The following is a 21,940-nucleotide window of genomic DNA, read 5'->3' as shown; positions in this document are numbered from 1 at the left end:
AGGAACCAGGAGCTGAGAGGCGGTTTGGATTTTTTCCCTCCCCAAAGTGTGCACTCTTCCTTCTCCTGCTTTTATTTTAATGTGGTATTTCCTACGCTGCTGTAAACACCGGGGTGGTTTTTGTCTTGTGACTGGGCAGCTCTTTGCCATGACATTCCTTTCATAACGTGTTGCTGATAGCATTAGATGTGCTGCTGGCTGCTTGCAAGGCTTATCAGAGGGTTTGTACCAAGAGCACTTAGATAATCCCATGAGGAGGGGATGCATTAGCAGGGAGAAACCTGTATGAAGCACTGTTGAGATACATTTGTGACAAAGCAATATGCAGTACAGGGGGAACAAGTATGTGCTCCTCTAGAAACTTTCAATGCAGCTTGATCTGTGAAGTGACCTCAGTTACTTTTTGACTGGGAAGTGCCAAGGGTGCAAAGCTGAGCAGCAGCATCTGTCCTGCTGAAGCCCAGTGTGAAATGCAGATGGGTTACTACCAAGTAACAGGAATGGGAGTAACAGGTAAGTAACAGAAGTGGGAGAAGTATTCATACCAATGAACTTGGCTTGGCTCTTGGTTTTAGTTGAAGAGCAAATTTGTCACAGGATTTGTGAAGGTGTCCAGATGCTGAGGAGATGCTCAGCAGCCATGACTTGATTCACCTTTATGGAATTTGCAGCTTTGTTTGTGGAGGTGAAGCCTCAGCGTTTTTCATGGAGTTCTGTTCTGCAGTATTATTCCTTATACGCCAACATCATAAGGTGTCAGACATGACTTCAGAATTACCATGCTTATGTGGAAATGGTCTGACCTAAGTAATAAATTGGTATTTGGGCTTGTTTTTACTGGCTTCTGTAACACAGAATACAAATCACAAGCCACCCAAAGATATTGGATTCTGTTCTGTACACCATGCTTCTCCCCTGCAATTTGGCAGTTGTCTGAATGCTCCCTCCTGACAGGGGAGGGAGGATGAGAATAAATACAGGGACAAGGCAAAAGCCACAACTGATGTACAACCAGGAATGGAAGAAAACTTTTGTACTGAAGGGACCTCCCCTGTGTATTGTGTCAGGACTGTCACAACCTCCTGCTGCCAGAACCACCTCTAGGGCAGTGGGATAATGATCTAAATGTAGGAAGACAGCAGTAGTAGTAGGCAATGAATCTGCAAAACTGGAGATAGAATACATGCAGTCCAACTGCAGATCCAATTATAATCAATGTAGGTTGTTTCAGGGACTTTGCAGAAACCAGGGTTTGACTTCACAAGATGAAATGAGAAATTTAACAGGGATGAAAAAAGGCGTTACCACACTATTCATAACACTCCTTGTTAGAAGCTGCCAGCTTCTTCCTGCATAAAATGAAGGAAGCTACAGGTGATGGAAAAATAAATTGGTCCCTGTGGGCACAGTCATTTTGACCAAACACGTGTATTGGAGATGAGGCTGATGTGCTGTGAACTGCAGGTGAGATGGTAACTGTGCTACATGGAAACCTGGTATGGGTCAGTGATGCTGGAGAGCTGCTCAGAAATGGTCAGGGTGTAATGCCACGTTTTATTCCATCTTAGGCTAAAATAAACCCTTCCAAGAATACAGAAGCTGCTTGTTGGAAGAGTTAATGGCAGACTGTGCTTGTGAATTTTCTGCCCCTTCTCACAGTTGTACCTTCCAGTGTGTGGCTTGCTGAAGCTATAGGAGGACACTGTGGTACAATGAAGAATTGGATGTAGTTCCCCACAGGTCAAGCCAGCTCCTCTTTGCTGGCTTCTCTCCTTATATGCACTTTGGAAGCACGGAGTGGTACATGGTACTGAGAAATGTCTGCAGCTTTTATAACCCCCCATACAGCTTTGGCTTCAATCTGAAGCACAGTTACGTGGGCAGGGAGAAAATGTTCTCTGAATGAATCCATCAATAACATAGAGCCTGTCCTGTAACAACTGGGACTGGAGAACAACAAACTAATAAACCCAAGTCTTTTATTTCTTCCCTTCTTGTATATCTCATGCTGAAGGCTTCTGAAAAGTGCTTCTGTCTGTCAACCACAAGCTGGTAGCAGAGATGACCTGTGTTAGTCAGATGTGCTGAAGAAGAAATATTTGCTTGCTTTGCCTGGAAGCTTACAGCTTTAAATCTTAATGGGGAGGGCCAAAGTTTTTCAGTAGCTTTCCTTAATCCTGTCTCACCAGCAGTGTGCACCATGAACCCAGTCCTGGATAAGACCAGTGCTTTATGATTAGAGATATAGAAATTGAAGGTGGTCTTGCTATGGAAGAGAACTTAGCACCTCTGATCTCCACCCTTCCAGATGGTGCCTTTTCATCTTTTCTGTGACCAATTTTGACTTGACAGCTGTACATCCAAGAGGGCTTTTTTATGGTCCATGGAGAGCTTTGTGAAGCTTCTCTCAGCTCTGTTACAAACATGAAGGTTCTCTCTTTACGATTCAGGTGCACAAAGCTAATGAAATGGCAGAGGAGAATTGGCATTAGGGGGGTAATTTAGTCTCTTCTTTCAAGCTACAGTACATGATGCTCTTTAGTAACAGGACTCTAAGCTCACCCAGTGTCACCTGTGTTCTTTCTGAGGACAGGCTGTAGGCTCAAACTGCCTTAAGGAGGAAAATGCCTCTTTCTATGGGAGCTCAACATATATTCATGGTGTTAGAAATCACCTGGATGCTAAATCCTGCTTGAATTGTAACAAGAAGGCCTAGAAATCTTGATCTGGGTTTTCTAGTTCATGCCAACATTTAACAGTTCCCATTTCAACTATGGAAAAGAAGTCTTTCCACGGCAGCTTGAAGGCAAATGAAATCACAAGAATTGCCACCCTTTTATCCAGGCTGATTTATTTTTGTTGTTTATTGTGCTAATTGTGCTCTGCACCCCAAGTTAGTGCCAAACTGCCTGTTCAGTGAATTGCAGTTTGACTCATGAGATCCAAGGCCATGTGGCAGAGTCTCTTCTTGCCTGGCCTCTGAGCTCCTGACTGGCTTTCCCTGGGCTCTATAAAATCCTGTACTTGTCCTGCTGGCTACATCCAACAGTTTATTCAGTCCTTAAGCAGGTGATAAATTCCCTTCATGTTCCACAGCTCTCCCATCTCCTTTATATTCTCCTTCTCTTTTTCCTCCTCACCATCTTTGCTCTCCACAAACAACACCCAGAATAGAGCAGTAGTTTTTGCATGGAGGAGAGATCACACAGGACAGATCTCCCAAGTTGTTGCTTTTTCCCAAGGTTGCTGCTTTCACGAGCACTTCTCTCCCCCAGCTCTGTAGACTGAGGACAGAGAGGAAGATGCTGCCTCATATTAGTTTTTCTCTTCAGTCCTTTTCCTGTATTTCCACATTTTCTTGGTCTGGTCTATTGAATCTGGGAACAAAGATTTTTTTTTTTTATACTGTACAGATAATAAAGTGGTGAAATACAACATTTGGTAAGTGGACAACCTGTAATCTTGTCTTCACAGCTTTTTCTTGTGCTTACATCTTGAATGTGAGATTTGGATTTGCACATTTTCCTTCCTCTGCAGCACAGCCATGCTGGTACAAAGCAGTGGCTTTATTGTATGTAACAGATCCTAGAAAGTTGCTTAGATCTTCATTTCTGAGCTTGGCACAAATAAGGTGGCATGAGCATTTTCAATGCTGTTCTCATTATGAAGGTAAAACTTTTTTTCCCTGGAACTCTACAATCATTTTTAGAAAAGAATTGGGAGCAATAAGAATGAATGACAGCTCTCTCCTCAAACCCTTTCTATTAACTGCCAAGGAAGGATGCCATTTGCTTCCTTTGCAAATAAAATATATAAAATATTGTTAATGATACCTGAAAATACCATGTAAAAAGTGGTAATAAAGGGAGCCCTGGTATTTGTTGAGAATGGATGTTGTTCTTGTTCCCAGTCAGAATGAGAAGCTTACCTTCCAGACCTGACTACACGAGAGGCTATTTTGAGGAGACAGTCATTGCTTGACTGTGCAAGGCTTTTACAAATATATATATTAAAAGTAGGCAATAGGATTAAATTACAAAAAAATTGTGCACATAAATGAAAGCTCCTCCAAGCTTTGAAAAATCTTCTTTGATATAATAAGAAATACATAACTGTGCCTATTTTTGCTATAATTTGCTCTTATTTGATGACATTCAATAGTAAGATTTATTATTACCCACATGGAAAATATCTTGCCTGGGGGTGGTTGAAATAGATCCTGCAGGCAAGTCATCAATCAGCTCATGTTTATCTCTTCAGAGATCAGTGCTATCAGTGGCAGGAACAATTTCAACCAATCCAAGAGTATTTACAGATAATAAAAAGGAAATGTTCATGTGGATTTATACTGCATCTCTCACCAGAGGTCACCCAACATTTTTGCAGGAGGGCTGATTAACTGAGCCTTGTTTAAAGATGAGGCACAGGGGGCTCAGGGGCAGCAGCCCTTCCCCTGCTGCATGCTCTGGCCATTGCTCTCTTTTTGGGAGAGGGTCTCACTTTCCTCATCAAGGGGTTTTTCTTCATCATGCAGAGGGTTTTAAGATAATACTGGACTCCGTTGCTAATGAGTTCAAAGGATTTAAGACTAATGCAGACAAAAAAAAAAAAGATCTTTTACATCAGATGAATAGCATGCAAAATGATTGTCTTGCATTTTGAAGAACTGAATTGTAGTTAACTTAACTTTGCTATAATATAAGAGCAGAAAGTCTTATATTTGTGTCCCTGGTAGAGTGTTTTTTCAAAAATTTATGACAACATTTAGACTACTTATATTGACTGTAGGTTACAGGACAAAGATCTGTTGTCCTTGAGGTAAAACAACCCTGACTTTACCTGGTATCTGTCTCTCAGAGTAATCAGTCTGGAGCTAAGACTGCAAATGTTATTTAAACTGTTATTTAACCTGTTTATGACAGAAGTTTTCTTTCTCTCACTTTTGCTTTCTTTTTCTTTGTAAAATTCAGTATTTGTAGTTACTGAAACAAAGAGCGCTTTGAATCGCAACATGAAGTGTATGTTTAAAAAAAAAAGTTATAAAGGGGTCTTTTTTGTTTGATTTTTGTTTTTGTCTAAGGAAATATACTGGAACGTTCATTTCTGTTTGAGAGGAAGCTTGCTCTATGTGGACAATAAAGATGTTAAGACCAGGATGAATGTCCATGGGAGATAATAATAGTGAATTAAAAAAATGTACCAGTCCCGTACTCACATTTTCCAGGAACTGGAAGAACTCAGTTCTGTGTTGTGTTTTAAATCTAAGCCCCATTGTTCTTGACTGGGTTCTGAGTTTGTCAGAAAGACTTCTTCTTTGTTCCTTTGAGCAGCTTCATTCTGAAGTCTTTGGACCGTTTTCATGTATCAAGCAAAACACACATGTATTTTTCACTTTAGAAAGTAAAGCAAAGCATCTTTCCACTCTTCCCAGAAGCTGAGCAGCCTGACACCAGCAGGAGTCATTTGACCTCTGATGTGTGGGGGGTGGGCAGGAGTTATCAAGGGTACGTGATGCATGCCATGAATCCATGGCCCCCCTTGTGCCAGGGAACATGCCTTGGGAGGCAGCAGAGCACCAGGGAGAGCTTCACCTCAGGCATCCTGATACCCTGGTGCATGTGTTGTGGTGATGCTGACTGTGCAGGCTGACATGGGTTGTTCTCCCCAGAGACAGAAGGTGGGTGAGAGCATTTTTTTAAAATGCATTCCTGTTGATGACGTTGCACTTGGTAGCAATAATCATAGGCTTGCACTCAGGACCAAAATTAATTGTGCCCTTTTACAGGTGAATACCCTAAGCTGGTGGTACAGAATTACTTAATTTCTTTCACAATCCGTATAAGGTGGGGTTTTATTTGCTTTTTTTTTTTTCCACAAAGCAAATGGGACTTCAGTTACGAAGCTCTGAGGGTGAACCAGCCTCTGACACTTTGGCATTGCATTCAGGAGCCTGAGAAGCTGCTTCCCCTTCACAGATGGGACTTCTTAGTAGGTAAAGTTACTCTCCTTGTAAGAAAAGTTACTCAGAAATGCTGTTGCTCACCCCAAACTGAAACTTCTTGCCTTTCAAAATGCCCATATAATGGTTCTTTGCCCAGCCCAGCACCCACCTTTTGCTTCTGTGGCTCTGCTTGTTCTCCAGTGTCACATTATGTGTGGAACAGTCTTTCATACCAAGAGCTACAAGAGCCCTAGATTCCTGTGTCACACTACATTTGTGAGCCTAACACTGCCATTGACAGAGTGCTGGTCTGTGAGACGGCTCTGGCAATAGAACCTGGCAAACATTAGCCTGGAAAATACTCAGGAGCTCATTGCCATCAGCAAACCTGGGGTCTGGAAGCAGTTGTTGTCAGCAGTGTGTGGGGTGAAGCCATCCAGTATGATCGTGTTAGTGCTAGAATGGAGCATGAACTCCTGAGAGGGGACTTGGCACTGGCTTATGCTCAAGGGCAATTGCTGGAGCAGCTTGTGAACAGGCAGCTTGCCAGCTAGATGGGCAGAGCTGTGGACAGCTAATAGACTGTGTGTGTGTGTGTGTGCAGGGAAGGCAAGATGCACAGCTGGGAAATGGGAGAGAGATTGCTATAAACTTCTGCTTTGAGGGGTAAAAGTACGTTCAGGCGATGCCAATCCATGGAGGAGTAAAGAAATGATTTCTGGCAGCTAAGACAGGTTCTTGGTCTGGCTGAATCTGACAGAATGCTGTGGGGAAGAACTGGAGATGTCATGGTTAATGAGTATGGAAATTATATCAGTAGCTTGACCATCTAGGTTTTAAGTGTTGTCAATCTATAGCATGCAGTACTTCAGTCTAACATTTTCTGGCAGCCTAGTTTAAGGCATACAAGCAAGCAGCCTCTCTGGAATGAGTCAGTATCTATAGACAGCAAGCTGTTGATAACAAGACAGAAGTCTTGGCTTCTCATCTCAGTGAGATTAATAAAAAAAGATGGTGGGCAAAAGAGGAAGAGGGGTTGTTTTCTTTTGTTTTCATATCTTTGGCTCCCCCATGATTTTTCTATCTTCCTGCTAGGCTCATGGGACAACTGTCTTAATTCTCAGCTGTGTGTACTCCAGCTCAGGAGCAATGCAGTGACCCTCTTACTCATCTCATCTTTGCATCCTGGAGTGTCTTTAGAATCTGTGCCACTAGTGCTGTGATAAGGCAAAACCTATTTACTGTAAAGATACTGCCAGCTGGGACTTCAGTCCACCAAAGGATAATTACCAGAATTCCAAGGCAAAGGTGTTGTGTATTTTTTTAACTGATGTATGGAGAGGATCCTCTTCAAGTCTAATGATTCTGTGGCTGTTGCAGACATCCAAGTGGGCCTTGCTGTCTCCAGGAGAGACAAAGTGACTCTGGGAAGGCAGAGTGTGGAATCTGACACTGCTGTGTAATTGAGGAAAAAGAGGCCATATGCATTATTTATGAGCAGAAGGCTGGGCTTAATGTTAACAAGTGAGAAGAAGGTGGCTTCAAAACACTGGCTTTCTGCTCTTCCTCCTCAGAAAGACTTCTGGTTTAAATTGCTTGCATTCTAGGGCAGGAGGGAGACAGAGCTGTTATTTATACCGTGCCTTATTCCGTGTGTGTGGTGGTGCAGGGGATTGAGGGAGAGGCAGGGATTGCCCCAAGGAATGCCCTCTGCTCACTCAGGCTGGGGCAAAGATGTGTCATGCAGGCTGCCCTGTAAGGAGCTCATCCCAATCAGCTCCAGGCAGAAGAGTTCACTGCAGGAGAAACTGGAGCAGACTTGCTCCCAGTCTGGCATTTCCATCAGGCAGGGACAGTTTTAAAAAGCTGAGGCATTTTCTCTGAATCACTCTACCCACCAGATGCTTTGGCCGTGCCCTCTCCTTGTAACCACTGCCCATCTTTGGGCTTGGATGAGCTGATCTTGTGGCTTTTCTCCCCTGATGGGTCCCCCACCAGCAGGGTCTGTGTTGGGGGTGGCACTGGAACTGCCACGAGCAGCACAGCTCCGGCAGTCGCAAAAACCTCACCGCAAACTCACCCAAAACGCGCTGGGGTTTTGGTTTTTAGCTGTTTTCTAATGACCTTCTAGAGAAACATGGCCTGGCTGGCTAATGGCTAGTTTTACTCTTGATGGCAGCGTGTGATTATTGCCAGCAAAAGACATTCTGTTCTGAAGAGCACTGGATGCTGAGCTGCCTCTTTTCCTTGGAAAACACAGCGTGGGCTGAGGCAGGGCAAGTCCCTCCCTGTGGGGAGATCACCTTCCTTGCTGAGCAGATGTTGCATTTACTGCCTGCTTGGCAGTCCCACCTAGAGACCCAGGCAGAGCTTGAATTCTGGCTGGGTCTCTTTCCAGGTAATCACAGCCAGTAAAGACCCCACCACGGAGGGGTTAGGGCTCTTCTGACCACTCCACCCAAACGATGGGAACAGCTCTTGCTGCTGGCTGTAGCCCTGGCTTGGGTTTTGGAGTCTGGGATCAGCAAGTTTGTGTTGCAAATCTGGCACCCAGCACTAATTCATGAGCTTGTGTTTCCAAAAGTTGTATCCTGTTATTTTCTGCAGGTCCCCAAAGGTAAAAAAAAAAAGCCCCACTTTCTTCCCTGTGGAAAGGCCACTGCCTTCTCCTGTCACCGTTTCTGCATTACAGTTGGTTGTCCTTCCTATGGCATGAAATCCAAGTGCTTTTTTGTTTCCTGACTGCTTCCCTGAGTGATCCCAAGCAGCCAGTTCTCTGTTTTTGTGAAGAAAATTAGCCCAGTGGGGTAAGGTGTGAATAACCAGGCCCCCTGTAAAAGTCAGGAAGCAAAAAGTGAACACCACTGCACTGGAACTGATGGGGGGGAAAGTACTCTGTTCCTTGGTTTCTAACACTGGCTCATTGATTCTTCTCCTGGTTCAATCAGCAGTTACTGCTTCTCCTTAATCTGTGTTCATAACAATTTACTGGAGTGGGTTTGTAACAGATACACCCCTGAGAAATGGTAACAGCGGGGTGGGGAGCAGAGGGCTGGAGAACACTGAGATGTTCCCTGTGGCCCAGAGTGAACGTTTTGGAGCAGAGAATTGCTGTTTCTAATTGGTCTCATTGGAAAGTCACTTGGGTTTGTGGCTGCACAGCTTCTGTGTGTGTCCAGGGGGGCTGGAAGACCTATACCTGAGTGGTGAAAATGAGTAGCACTGTTTTTTCTAATATGAAAATGTGAGTCCTGTGAAGTTTTCCCTGTCTCTGAGCGTATTATAGGAAAGAAGGCAACAGTGGGAAGGACTAAGGAATAAGGATCGATTTTATAAAGGTGGGATGGGAACAGGAGGGGCTGGAGGAGAGGCAGAGAGGTGGGGGAGGGAGGCAGCCATGAGTCATGCATCCTCCAGCAAGCAGCACTGACTCACAGGGGAGATGATCACTCTGCTGTTCCCTTTCTGCTAAGCCTGAGGAACAGGCAATTGATACTCAGCTTTACTCTGCAAGCTGCCCAGTTTGAGAGGGTGAGATGTCCCAGGGAAGAGGTGCTCTCAGCACTGCTGCTCCCAGCTGGGAAACTCCTTGGGGCCAGATTTCCTAGCATGCCAGCTTGGACAGGTGCCACCCACCTCCACTGTGGATTTAAGCAAAGTGCAATCAATTGGCAGTGTGGTTCTGATGCTTGTTATCTCCTGTCCAGCTCTGGACACCTTAATAGATCAGGAGGGCCCTCACTTAGTCTGCAGTATCCACAGATTTCTAAAAGAAAATAATATTTTTTTTTATTACAGAGATGAGTAATACTGCATGGCTGAGGAAAGGGACCAGAGGGCCACGTGAGTGTTTCCTCCTCTGAGAAAGGACGGAAGAAAACGTCTAAAAAGAATCCAAAATTACCCCGAAAGCTGATTTGCACTCAGATTGTTACATCTTGAAAGAGATTTCTTATGAGCCAAGTGTAAAGAGCCCTAATACACAATGTGGTGGTGTAATTATTTTCAAAGCAGGGAATGGCTCTGAGTGTATTTGTGCAGCCAGCGTTGAGGGCAGGGGCTGGAACTGCAGAGTACAGCCAGTCCCTGACTCTGGGATCAGAGAATGTGATAGCTATTGCAAGTCAGAGCTGCAATTTTCTTTAGCTTTTCCAAGTTTTATGTGGGTAACGTGAAGTAATTAATGAACCAGAGCAGTGCTGCAGAGTGGGGATAATTTTAATGCTCTTTTTAAAGATGCTACTAAATCAACGGGGCAGTTTAAAAAGGAATGGTAGCCTGGAGATTAGGGAACTTAATAGGAGAAATTAGGCAGGGTTTTGAGAATGACTGACTGAATCTCAAGTAGGCAGGTACTTTGTGATCCTCTGCGTGGGCATTTGTATGTTTGGCACACACTGGCAAAGGCAGAACTTGCTGACTTCTGGGCCTAGCAAGTCAGAGTCTGCAACCTTGCTCAAAAGTGGAGATCCCCAGGAGCTGGAAAAGGCACTGAGAGATTGTATAGCACAAGCTCTGCTCCTGCTTTCCACTTTGCAGGAGCAGTATTTTTCCACTCCTGTCATAGGTCTTCTGACTACCAGCTACACAAGCAATGTCTACAGGGTCTTTTGAAGGCAGATAGGAGCTTACTCTGGCTGCTCTCCAAGAGAACCAGAAGCCATGTAGCTGCAGCTAATGTGCTACATGCCCACATTGCTGTGGCCTGCTGAGAGGCAGGATATTAGCTTGGGCTCGGGGCTCTGGCCAGCTCAGACCATGAGTAAAGCAAGGTTTCATCTGCATGCAGGAAAGCGTGTAGGCAAGGACAGTCAACTTGCAGAGGATTTGCAAAGCCATTTTTATTATTGCTTAGGGCAAGTTAGCTGAGCCCATGGAGATGGGGCAGACACAACTTACTGTGCATCCTGCCCCAAGCACAAAGAGCAACACCACATGGTTGGCCTCAGAGCCAGCCAGCTCCTCAGTGGCCAAAGAAAACTGCTTTTGTGGGCTTGGTCCAAATTCTGGGGGCCTCCAGTTGGCTATCCCTGATGTAGGCTTACCCAGAGTTTCTCTTCTGTTTTGGATGGCAGTGACTCATTCTGGGCAGCAAAGGGTTTGGAGTCTTCACTGGTTCTGTGGATTTCTGCAGGAGCTGAATAATGTGACATCTGGTTGTCCACATTGAATTCTGAGCCATGAATGTGAGCGTGCACATGTAGTCTGCTTGTGCAGTCCAACTCTTTAACTAAGAAGAAAGGCTGTCTCCCTTTTGTATGGATATCTTTGTGGGGGTTTTATTCCTAAAATTTTATCTTGTCTTAATTTTGAAGACTGCTTCACCTAAGAAATGTCACCATGTGTTACTGGTTAATGTTAACAAAGGAAGCATGGCCTAAGTACCTCTACATGCTCATGCCCCTGGATAATATAAGAAACCAGGTATGTTGATCTCTTAAGTACATACACAAAATTCAGTCTTGCTTATCTTGGAATTATATATCAAGATATTGAGGATCTACAGCACCAACTAAGAATGTAGAATACTGTGTACTAGGCAGCCTGCATCATGGTGCAGTGAATCAGGGACATCTTTTTTCCTTTCACTCAAAACACGTAGCCCTCCTCTCCAGCTCTTATGTTTCCCCATCTGCAACATTTCTGGAACATTTAAAGCATTTTAAAAGCAGGAATTTGAGTAGCTGTCTCAGTCACTGAGGATAAAGCCACAATTTGAACAGGAAGAAGCTTTAATTAAAATGGACCCATCAGGTGAAATCCTGGCCCTGTTAGGTCAACAGCACAACTCTCACTGACCCTCCATGTGGTCAGGATTTTGCTCATATCTTGTGACACTTATCTTTTCTGAATCTGAGGCATTAGTCCTATAATGGAATAGATAAGCTAAAAATAGAGAACTTTCTGACCTAAAATAGTTTGACATCCATATCATGGTGCTTATTGTCTGAGACTACATCTAAATGATATCTTGATTAATCCTGAATGGAGGAAAATGTGATTCATTGTGAAGAGCTGGGATTGTACCAATAATTCAGTACCAGAAGCTACACACTCATGGACTTGGTGTCTCTTGTTTCCAGTAAAACTTTATTTGCAATCTGTCAGATTCATCTGCCATTTTCCCAGCTACATCGGTTCACTTCTGAGGAACCTGGATGGAATATTCCAATCCAGTTCATGCAGGCTATCAGCTCTTTTACTAAAGCAACTTTTTTCTCTGCCTTTTACTGAAAACAAAACAGTCACATCAAGTCAGGTTGCTGTGAGCAGGTTTTAAGAGAGATGTTGGTTGCACTTAATGCACAGCTGGGGCCAAAGTGAAGCTGTGTGAGTGCCTGAGCTATTCAGCTGGAAATTACATCTTGTGCAGGAACCTAAATGTGAAGTTCTCCAGTCCCCTTCACAGCCACAACTCCAACTCCCCTTTTCCCATGCCTCCTCTTCACTTTCCTGCAGATGTAACTGTGCTTTCCTTCAGATACAATAAATCATATACGGGAATGTCACAATTTCAAGCAAAGAGAGCTGTCACCCCGGTCTTCAGATGACACTTAACCACATTAACGAGTCAACAGAGCCCAGAGGAAAGATGCCTTTTGAGATGCACTGTTTGTGTCAGCAGTGCTAAAACTAAGGAACCAAAACAGTGAGGGGAAAAAAGGGAATCATCAGTTGAACCTAAAGCTATGGGCTATAAAGTCAGATTGGTCAAGGAAAGCTCCAATACGAGCAAATCTTTGGGACAGTACATAAATTATATTTTCCATAAACAGTAAAACTGCCTATAGTTCCAGCCTTGTGATGAGAGGAAAGCACTAAAAGAGAGACTAAATGTAACCATGTGAAGAGAAAGGAGCAGGAATGAATGCGTTTCTTATTTTGGAACCTTCTCATGGCAAACAAGCAAGACTTGAGCCAAAATTTTCAGGACACAGAAGGAAGTTGGAAGCATTACACCACCGCATGGCTCACAAACAAGCTGGCATGAAGAAAGAGATCAGCTATACATTGTTTAGAAGGAGTCACACAGAGCATGAAGCATAGGATGAATCCCCAGGGCATATAGAGGCAGTGGCTGTCAACAGTCAGTGGAACTGGTCCAGATTTACAGCAATGGTACCTGAACAATAATTTCACCTTTCATGATACAGGAACAAAAACATGCACCAGAGAAAAAGAGAATAACTGGTGGTGCTGGGGTTTACTTGCTATTGCTAGTTCCCATGGTTTTGGCTCTTGGTCTGGTTAGTCTTCCATTGAAGCACTCCTTAACTAACAATTCTCTGAAGGAACCTTTCAGATTACTAACATGATGAGAGGAAAACAGTATTAGCTACAGTTCTTGTGGTCGTGGTTACTTCATGTTGATACAAACAAAAGTGCTTGGTCTTGAATTAACAATAGCTGTGGTTTAGGTTTTCTTCTTTCAGTGCTCCTCAAATAATGCTTGCATGCATAATTTGGTACTAGAGGCAGAATAAGCATCAACTGAATAGCTGAATTTTTAAGGTTAATATTAAGGCTAAGTACGTAACATTTATTTTCTTCTAGAGAAATCACAGATACCCAGGTTGAGGGGAAGATGAAAACCATGTCTGTGGGAGCAGTGGCTGATGGCTTAGTTCTGCATGGTAAAATAAATAACTTCGATTAACTTCAAGCTCCAGTACCTCAGATGTTTGTTGTCACAGAGCAGCAGCTTGGCTGATTGGCAGCTCTGGTTTAGCCGACATGTGCTAACAGGAATTGCTCAATTTACATGGAGTACTTCAATCTGCTGCTTTAGAAGTTTCTGTTCCACATAGACCAAGGCTTCAGCTTTTCAATAAATGGAAGACTTGTAAGGGTCTCTATAGAGAAGTCTGAGGACCATTTTAGAGTCTAATGTAGAGATGAACTTGCATCTTTCCTCAAGAAATTGCTAAAGCTTCTGCAAACACTCTCAGCCAGATCGCTGAGGGAGATGCAGAGCATGCACGTGTCACTGCAGATACTTCTCAGATAATGGTACTGATTGAGATTTTAATCTGGACAAAGTGCTGAAGGCAACTTTCTTTCCAACACTCAATTATCCTGATAGTTAATATCCTTTTTATTTTTTTTTTTCTTTCCTGTGTTCAAAATGTGTGGTCTGCTGCAACTGTGCAGTGTGCACACAGTGCTGTTTGGAGTGAGGGGGGGTGGAAAAAAAAAAACAGTCAACAGAATGGGTGCTATGGCAAGGGGCTCTTACAGGACAAGCCCCACATCATGGAGGATGAGATGTCTTTACCTTGGATGGATAAGCAAAGGAAAAGCTGCATTTCTTCCCACAGGCTGCAGGAAGACTCCTTACTGGTTCTCAGCAGCCACATAGGAATAAATTTGAAGCATGGCTTGCTGCTAGGACTACGTAGTATGTTGTAGGCACAAAACTGTAATTTTATTGTGTGTATTCATCTTGCCTCCTCCCTAGTGGGATGCTGCTCCATAAGAGTCTTCTAAAAATCTCATACAACACAAAGAATTTGGAGTAGTTTCCCACGGACGTTCTCCATGAAAGAATTTCTTAGAAGAGATAACTAAGCCAGGAAATGGGAACTAGGGGGACAAATTCCTTCATTGAAGTCCATCTCCCATTGGTAAAGGCTTAAAAAAATTGTCCCTATATGACTAATCCCAACTATGCTTCCCTAATTTCAGTAACAGTTTCTAGGGATGAAGGGTGAAGCCATCTGAGAAAATCAAGCCTTATTTGTTTTTTATTCATTAGGGATTATTCTGCTAGATTGAATTACGAAAAACTTCATTTATTGAAATTTAAGAAACCTGGGTTTACTTTTCAGTACTGAGATCTTCTTCTGACCCTTAATACCTCTCAGCAAGCTGAAAGAATTAAACTCAGCTGTTCCATGTTTTTTCACAACTGACTTTTACCAGGATCATGTTAGCATTGTTGCATATTTGTTATTAAATGATGGCAGAGTGCACTTTTCTGAGACAATGAAGCATACCCATTCTTACCTTCAGCAGTTTACAACTGGAAATAACACCATGTAGCCAATCTTCTAGGAGAGCCAGAGAAGGCATTGCTGCTTTCACAGTTACCTCTGTCCCTCTCCCTCTGTTGTCTGCAGAGGTAGCTGTGAATTTGGCTCACTTTCTTTTTTTATGTGTCCAGTTGTATTTGTTGCCTGAACTGAGTGTACATGCCCTAGGCGATGCACATAAGATTTTTGGGATTTTATGTCTAGCTGAAAATCTTTCCATTTCTGTTAGATTAATCTGTGTTGGATTTAGTTAAGCTAGTGCTGGCTAGCCACTTTTATTCTGGACTAAAGAGTGATTTGTGTCAATTTACCTTAAATCCATTCCTAATTGACTTGCACTGAACTGAACTAACACCTGATTTATGCCCTCAATTATCCCATTTTAACCAACAGCTCAGGCATGCTGTCCAGTTCCAGCAACTTAACAAGTTCCCACTCAGCAGCAGGAGCAGGGTGACTGCAGCGTGCTGCTCTTTAGCCTGCAGCCACCATGAGGTTCCATGTGTCAGCCTAACCCCAGGGCCAAGAAAAAGCCAAGTCTGAACTGGTTTCTTCCACCCGAGGTGGCCACGGGCTACAAACAAACACACATGGTCAATTACTGCGGCTCAGCTGATGCGTGGTGAGTTGTCAAGCATGTCAGGACGTGCAGCAGATCACTCATTCATGTATTCAGACCCTGAAAGCATCATTTTTAAACTGGTGTTACATAAACAAGTGTAACCGGGGGTATGGACACGTGGACAAATTAGCTTGGGGATAACAGGTCTCTATGTGTTAGCTTTTTCCCTCTGCATGAAATGTGAGGTGGTTGGAGGTAGCTTCCTCCTCTTCTCCCCAGGGGAAAGGTGAAGCTAAGGCATGGTGAATTCAGCCTGGCTTCCATTGCAGTAACAGTTTTAACCTAGTTGGGGATGGTTCAGCTTGGCTAAAGTCTAATAAAACCAATTCAAACCATTTCTCCACTGGTTGAACCATAGCTATTGCATATTTTACTCTTTGTTTAGGTGGTGTAGTTTTCTTGGTCAACTCTTTGAATTAACAGACTTTCCATTGACTATATAGAACAGTATTTTATAGAGAAGTCTGAAGACTGTTTTAGAGTCTAATTTAAAGATGAACTTGTATCTTTCTGAGAAAACAAAAGCAAAACCAAACCAAAACTGGAAAGACAAACCCCAAGACCAACAATAAATAAATCTAAGAATCCCAAAGTTTAAGTTTTCCTCCCAGATAACACTAGTTTTCTGACTCCACCCTGTGGGAGAGCTAAGAAGAAATTTGCTTCTTTTCAACCAGGGATACAACAGGATTTGCTAAATTGGAACAAGAGATACAAAAGTTCCAAAGCCAGGATCAATCTGGACCATTTCAAGCTATGACTGGGGCCAAGTAAACACAGGATCAAACACAACAACTTTGGATGTTTTTCCTATTTATTCAATTCCTTCAACTAAGTCTCAGGTAATCTTTCTCTGCTTCCATCTAATGCAAGATACTTGAACTGATTCAACACATGGCTGGAGGAGCAGGCATTATTATCTCGGATAAGATGGACACATTTTGAACACTGTTCCTCACTTTGCTATCAGCCACCACCACCTCTGCAGTAATGTGACAGCAAGAGAAAAAAAAGAAGGGAAGGCGATAAAGTTTGCCCACGCAAGTAGAAAAGAACTTTCTGTCCAAAGCCAGCTGGCTTGGCTTGAAAATGAAATGGCATTTTAGCACAAGGTGACCTGTTTACATGTACACCTGAGCTCTATCTCAAAACACTTGTCCTAGATGGAACAGCAAGGCTTGTGATGGAGTTTCTAGTCAAGTAACCATAGGAAACAGGTGAGCTGTCTCAGTGCCAGTTTGTCTTCTAAACTGTTTGACAGATAAGAAACCATCCTCAGAGACTGCAACAAATGTGCTGCCGCATTTCATGGTTATAACCGAGCATATTTTTAGTAAAGGGTTGAGAAAGTATGCAATAATCTTAAATCACAGCCAAGAAAACCAGAAACCCCTTAGCAAATGCCTGTTCAGATAGAGAACTTGGAAATGTGCACCAGTTCGTCCACACTGCTGCTCTGGTTAATTTTTTAAGGCTTGTTTTCCACACTGAAGCAAACCTCCAACAGAGGATCAGTGGTGTTTTTACCTTTACAGGGTAAGCTGATGTCTGCAATTTATCCTGTGGGACACAAACCAATCATCCTGGGTGTTTCTCCGAAGAAATCAATGGGAAACACATCAAGGATGTATTTGTTCTGAGGAGTCTGGGCACTGTTTTAAAAGACCCAAAATGCACCTTGTAAACCAGCCGAGCGTAAGAAGTAAACTTTAATTTATATTTTCACTTCCTTTACAAGTGTCTTTGTCATGCCTTGTGTGTTATAACAGGTCATGGAGAGGCATTCTGGGCTCTGTCTGTGAAACTTGTATGACCAGGGCAAGAAAATGTGCAGTTTGGTCAGTGGAGTTTCCAGTGAAGCAGATAAAATGCAGGGAAAATATATGTAAGCTTAAAGTTACATTTTAAGAGCAGTGCTAGCTGATTGCAGTGGGAGCTGAGAGTGCCCTGCACAAATTGGGAGCAACTTACCTGTTTTTTAAGAGTTCCACCAGTCTTTTGTCACTTGAAGAGGCCCCATCAACTTCAAATCTACTTTAAAAAGTAGTTCAAAGACTTTTCAGGTATTAAAGTCTTCTATATCTATTTCTGTCCCTTTTGTTTCCTCCCAGCATGGGATACTGACCACACATGCTGCTGTCAAATATAGAAATTAAACTTAGAGGAAAAAAAGGAGACATTTTCTCTTTAATCTCTTGGAGAATGTTCCAGAATAAAGCATAGTTCTTAAATTGATAATATCCCTTTAAGAATTTATTTGCCAGGTAATGGTAAAAGAAAAAAGACTTTTAAGGCCAGTTTGAACATTAAAAAAAAGACCCCCTTTAAAATAAATTTCAACTCTGTATTAGAGATAATGGCAGGCAGTGTTTGAACAGATCTCCAAATGTATTCAACACCTTAAAAATGCAGATAACTTTAAAATCCTCCTAAGTGATTTCTAGCTCATTGGAAAAAGGACAAGATCCATCTTAAGATGTATTTTCTTGCATAAAAACAGGAAAAATAGTTTAGTGTTGTGAGAGATGACAGTCATAATATGTACAAAGCTACAGAATTATTAACAGATGAAGGTCTGCAGTTTTTGAATAATGTAGTAAATACGATTGGGTTTGTAGAGGAGTGAAATAATACAATACCATGCAGAAGGAGAAGTACATTTTAATAACAAAAATATTGAACGTAACTATTTTTCTGCTAAGCAATCTGTGTGTTCTCTATAAGATGTCAAACTATACTGTGCATATGTACACTTTGCTCTCTCTCTAAATATACATGTGCATGACACATTTCTAAAAGCAGTAAATGTTTGCTGGGGAAATACAGAAACAATGAAGTTCCTAAGAGAGGCTTATTTTTTCAAGTTATTAAAAGAAGGTGGCAAGCATTCATGAGGATATGAAAACTTCAAGCCGTCTGCAGGAAACTCTGAAAACCTCTGGTTAAGGCTGCTGCCAAAAAATCTCAGCTATGTTATGTCAGAATATTTAATTGCAAGCTGCATTTTTAATGAATGGAAAGATATGGCAAAAGCAGGAAGTTTTTGAAGCAACATAGAGCAACCATGAAAATAAAATACCAGAGGCTGCAATCTTGAATGCTGTTGGAAGCAGGAATTTCCATCCAGGCTCTGACTTCTTTTCCTACTGTGCAGAATTTGCCAGCTGTCTGGCTGAGGAGAGGTAAGCTCTTCTGGATATCATCTCCTGGGCTCAAGGCAGCACTTGCTATGTCTATGTGAAGAAGTCAACTTCTTTGCCTTTGTCATTATGGGTGTTTACAGAAATGCAGCTTAGGAATAAGGGGAGGAAAGGCAAATGTCAGAGTGCATTAAATAATGGATTTTCTTTACTTTCCAAGAAGCTTGCTCGCAGCATGATGTTACTATTTATATCAGATCTCCTAAACCCAGCTGTTGGTTCATGTTAACATGCAGAATGGTGAGAAAATCCCAGCAGAAGAGCTCGAATCCCAGAGTGACTTGTGTTCTGTCTTTGTGAGGACTTCTAAAATATCACAAGTTTTGCCGAGGTATGGATCAGTTGTGCAGCCAGTGGGGTATGCAGTACAAATATTTCCCGTGTTGATCCTCCAGCATTTGAAGTCCAAGAGCAAAGCAAAATGAAAAGTGCCAAATGCTGCAAGAGACAACTTCAGATAACTTAGTTTGAACCCGTGGCTGGAAAAGTTTGAAAGAGAACTTTTACCTGTAACTCAAAACTAGCAAATACGCCGTACACCCACATTACGGCATTCTTAGACAAGCTGTGTCTGATCTAATCTTATGTACCTTGGCCACAGGTTCTGGAAAAACAAATATTCCCAAGGCAATCAGATTGCTGAATGTACCATATAATGATGTGGAAATATTAGTGGTTTACAGAGGGCAGTTTATAAAATAGATTGAGTGAATTTAATTCCCGCATTGTCAGACAATTTGGATTTAACAAAAATACGGAAATCTTTACTTGATTATGTTTGTCTTTAGTGGGACACCAGGGCCAAATAGTAGTGTAACAGCAACCCTTCCAACCCCAGGCAGGGAGGTTGGGGGAGTTTGTTCCAAGCCAGCTTTCTGAGAGCCAAAGTCTGAGTCTGTGCTGAAGTGGTCGTGAGGGGGTTAACCCGGTTACCCAAAGTGTTAAGGGAAAGGAACCATTATCTGCTCCTCTCTGGTTTCCTGCTCCCTAGGTGGGAGTCCCCCCTATTCCTATCCTTTGTTTCTCCTACAAGTTCCCATCCTGAAAAGCTGTGAGTACAATTTGGGTTTGTTGCAATAAGTAGTCTTTTACAAATTCTTCATTCACAGAGTATTTCCACCATTGTAAGCGAAACAATGTTAGGAATTAATCTGGCCTGGGATGTTAAGAAACCTTGTTCTTAAAAGCTTGTTCTTAGACTCTCCTTCCCTATGAAGGATAACTTAATTGTTTGGCAACTATGCAAAAGCTCCATAACATCCCCTGCTCCTCTCACCTATAATTTTAAAAGTCCTGCATTTTGTTTTGATATAAAGTTCATCTTTAGAAGCTTGCAGCTAAGAATTTTTCTCCTGGACACAAGATGAAAAAGCAGATTTCTGGAATATAAGGAACATTTGAAAGAAGGTTTGAGAAACAGCCACGGTACATTTATAGGCTGTTTTCTAAGAAAGTCCTAAAATGTAAGTTAAAAGTTAGTGGAGATATGATTTTGGTGAACTCCAAAATACCTTGAATGGGTGGGTGGAGATGCACTGGCACAGAGATTCAAGGGAAAGCTTTATTGCCATAACAACTGCTGGATGGTGACTATTGAACTGTGAGGCTATTTCGTGAAAATTAAGAATACTGGTGTCTCTTTTCTGTGTAGTTTTCTTTATATTTGCTATTTCTCTGGGTTTATTTCTCCTTGGGTATCATGAAAACTACACTGGCTTGCTGGTGGGCCCAGGGAAGGGATTTCAGGTGGTTCTATTCAGTCTCTGGGTTGTAGATAAGATGGGCAGAAACGCATTCAGTGGTTGTTCTCATATCTCAAGAGCCATCCTAGCAGATGCTTGTGATAATTTTTCACTTGTCATATTGACACTCAAGTGTGATGTTCTCTGTGGCTTTGTCATGTTGCTGCTTCTGTGCTCTCATAGAGGTCGTAATTTTTTTTTCTCTGCAGTGTGGATTTTTCTTAATCACTCACAGCCTGGCATCCTTTGGACTGTCCAGGTGCCTTTTGCCTTCTCCTGGAAATCAAACCTGGTGCAGAACGTGGTCATCAAGTCATGTAATGATTGTAGGCATTTTTGATATGCTAATTCTTCTATGATTTTATTCACATCACCCCAAGGGGTGGTGTTTTTCATTTAGGCTATTGTGACATGTGAGAACATCTGTGACCTCCCTGCCACCCATTCTTTCTCATCAGGCAGTCCCAAGAGGGGCCTGCAGAAGCAGATGTCACAGCCCATCATCGTGTATGGAAAACAACATCTGTAATTTCAATTGGATGCCATATTTTGCACTTCCTTTTCTCAATTGTTACACAGGGCAGTGTTTCAATTGAGGGAGGAATGCACTGCAGTGGGAAAGACTCTGTGCCCCTTGACCATTGTTTGCAAAGCATATATAGAAATCCTTGAGCAACACATGCTATGCTTATTCTTGTAGTGCCACTGAAAAGGACAAATTAGAGCCAATTATTAATCTCTTTGGCTTCCTGCTCTATTTTTTTGCCAGCTTAGAATAATATGATTATGTACTGAAAATAATTAACGAGTATATTTGGAAGCCCTTGCTCAGGCCTTGCTTTGGTGTCTTACTGAAGATTCTGACTGACTTTTATAACTTAAATAAAAAAAGTCAGGATTTTATCTAACATCTTCTCAGCATATTTTTGTCATGACAGGATTTAATGGAATTAATTATTAGATTCTACTAATAGACCTTACACATATGGATGATAGATATAGTGAGGAAGAAGAGAATAAACCTTATGTGTATAAAAATCAGTGGCATTTGGACTGTCCATGTTGAGAATTGTGAGAAAACTTTTATGTATTTAAATCCCTTCCTGATTATTGTAGGTCAGTAACTATCAGCTTGGAAATGTATTTTTTTGTTTCTTTGTCTTTCACACCTCTTACTACGTTTTTTCCTAGATATGTAGAAGTGCATAATCTTGCACTTCAGTTTTGAATGGGTGTTTCAGATGTTGTTCAACTTATTTACTGCCCGTATACTAAATTCTGAATAAACTCTTATGTTACAAATCCTGAATTTCAAATATTTATGTAAGCTGTGAGCTAAATGTTTGGAAAAACACATTTTTGGGGAGGAATCCTGGAGGATCCTTTTTCCTTCCAATGATGTG

General features: G+C 42.2%; 1 long non-coding RNA gene across 1 annotated transcript; it reads left to right on the top strand.

Annotated features, from left to right (window-relative positions):
* Positions 1–328: 328 nt before the first annotated feature.
* LOC139800785 (uncharacterized) lies at positions 329–21,839 on the top strand. The gene is made up of 3 exons (XR_011727928.1): positions 329–513; positions 15,367–15,595; positions 16,273–21,839. It is a non-coding gene; the product is annotated as an uncharacterized lncRNA (long non-coding RNA).
* Positions 21,840–21,940: the final 101 nt, after the last annotated feature.

The sequence above is a fragment of the Heliangelus exortis genome, chromosome 11, assembly GCF_036169615.1.
Source record: "Heliangelus exortis chromosome 11, bHelExo1.hap1, whole genome shotgun sequence".
NCBI lineage: Eukaryota > Metazoa > Chordata > Aves > Apodiformes > Trochilidae > Heliangelus > Heliangelus exortis.
The sequence above is the reverse complement of the archived record's forward strand: the minus strand, read 5'-3'. Positions and strand labels throughout refer to the sequence as shown.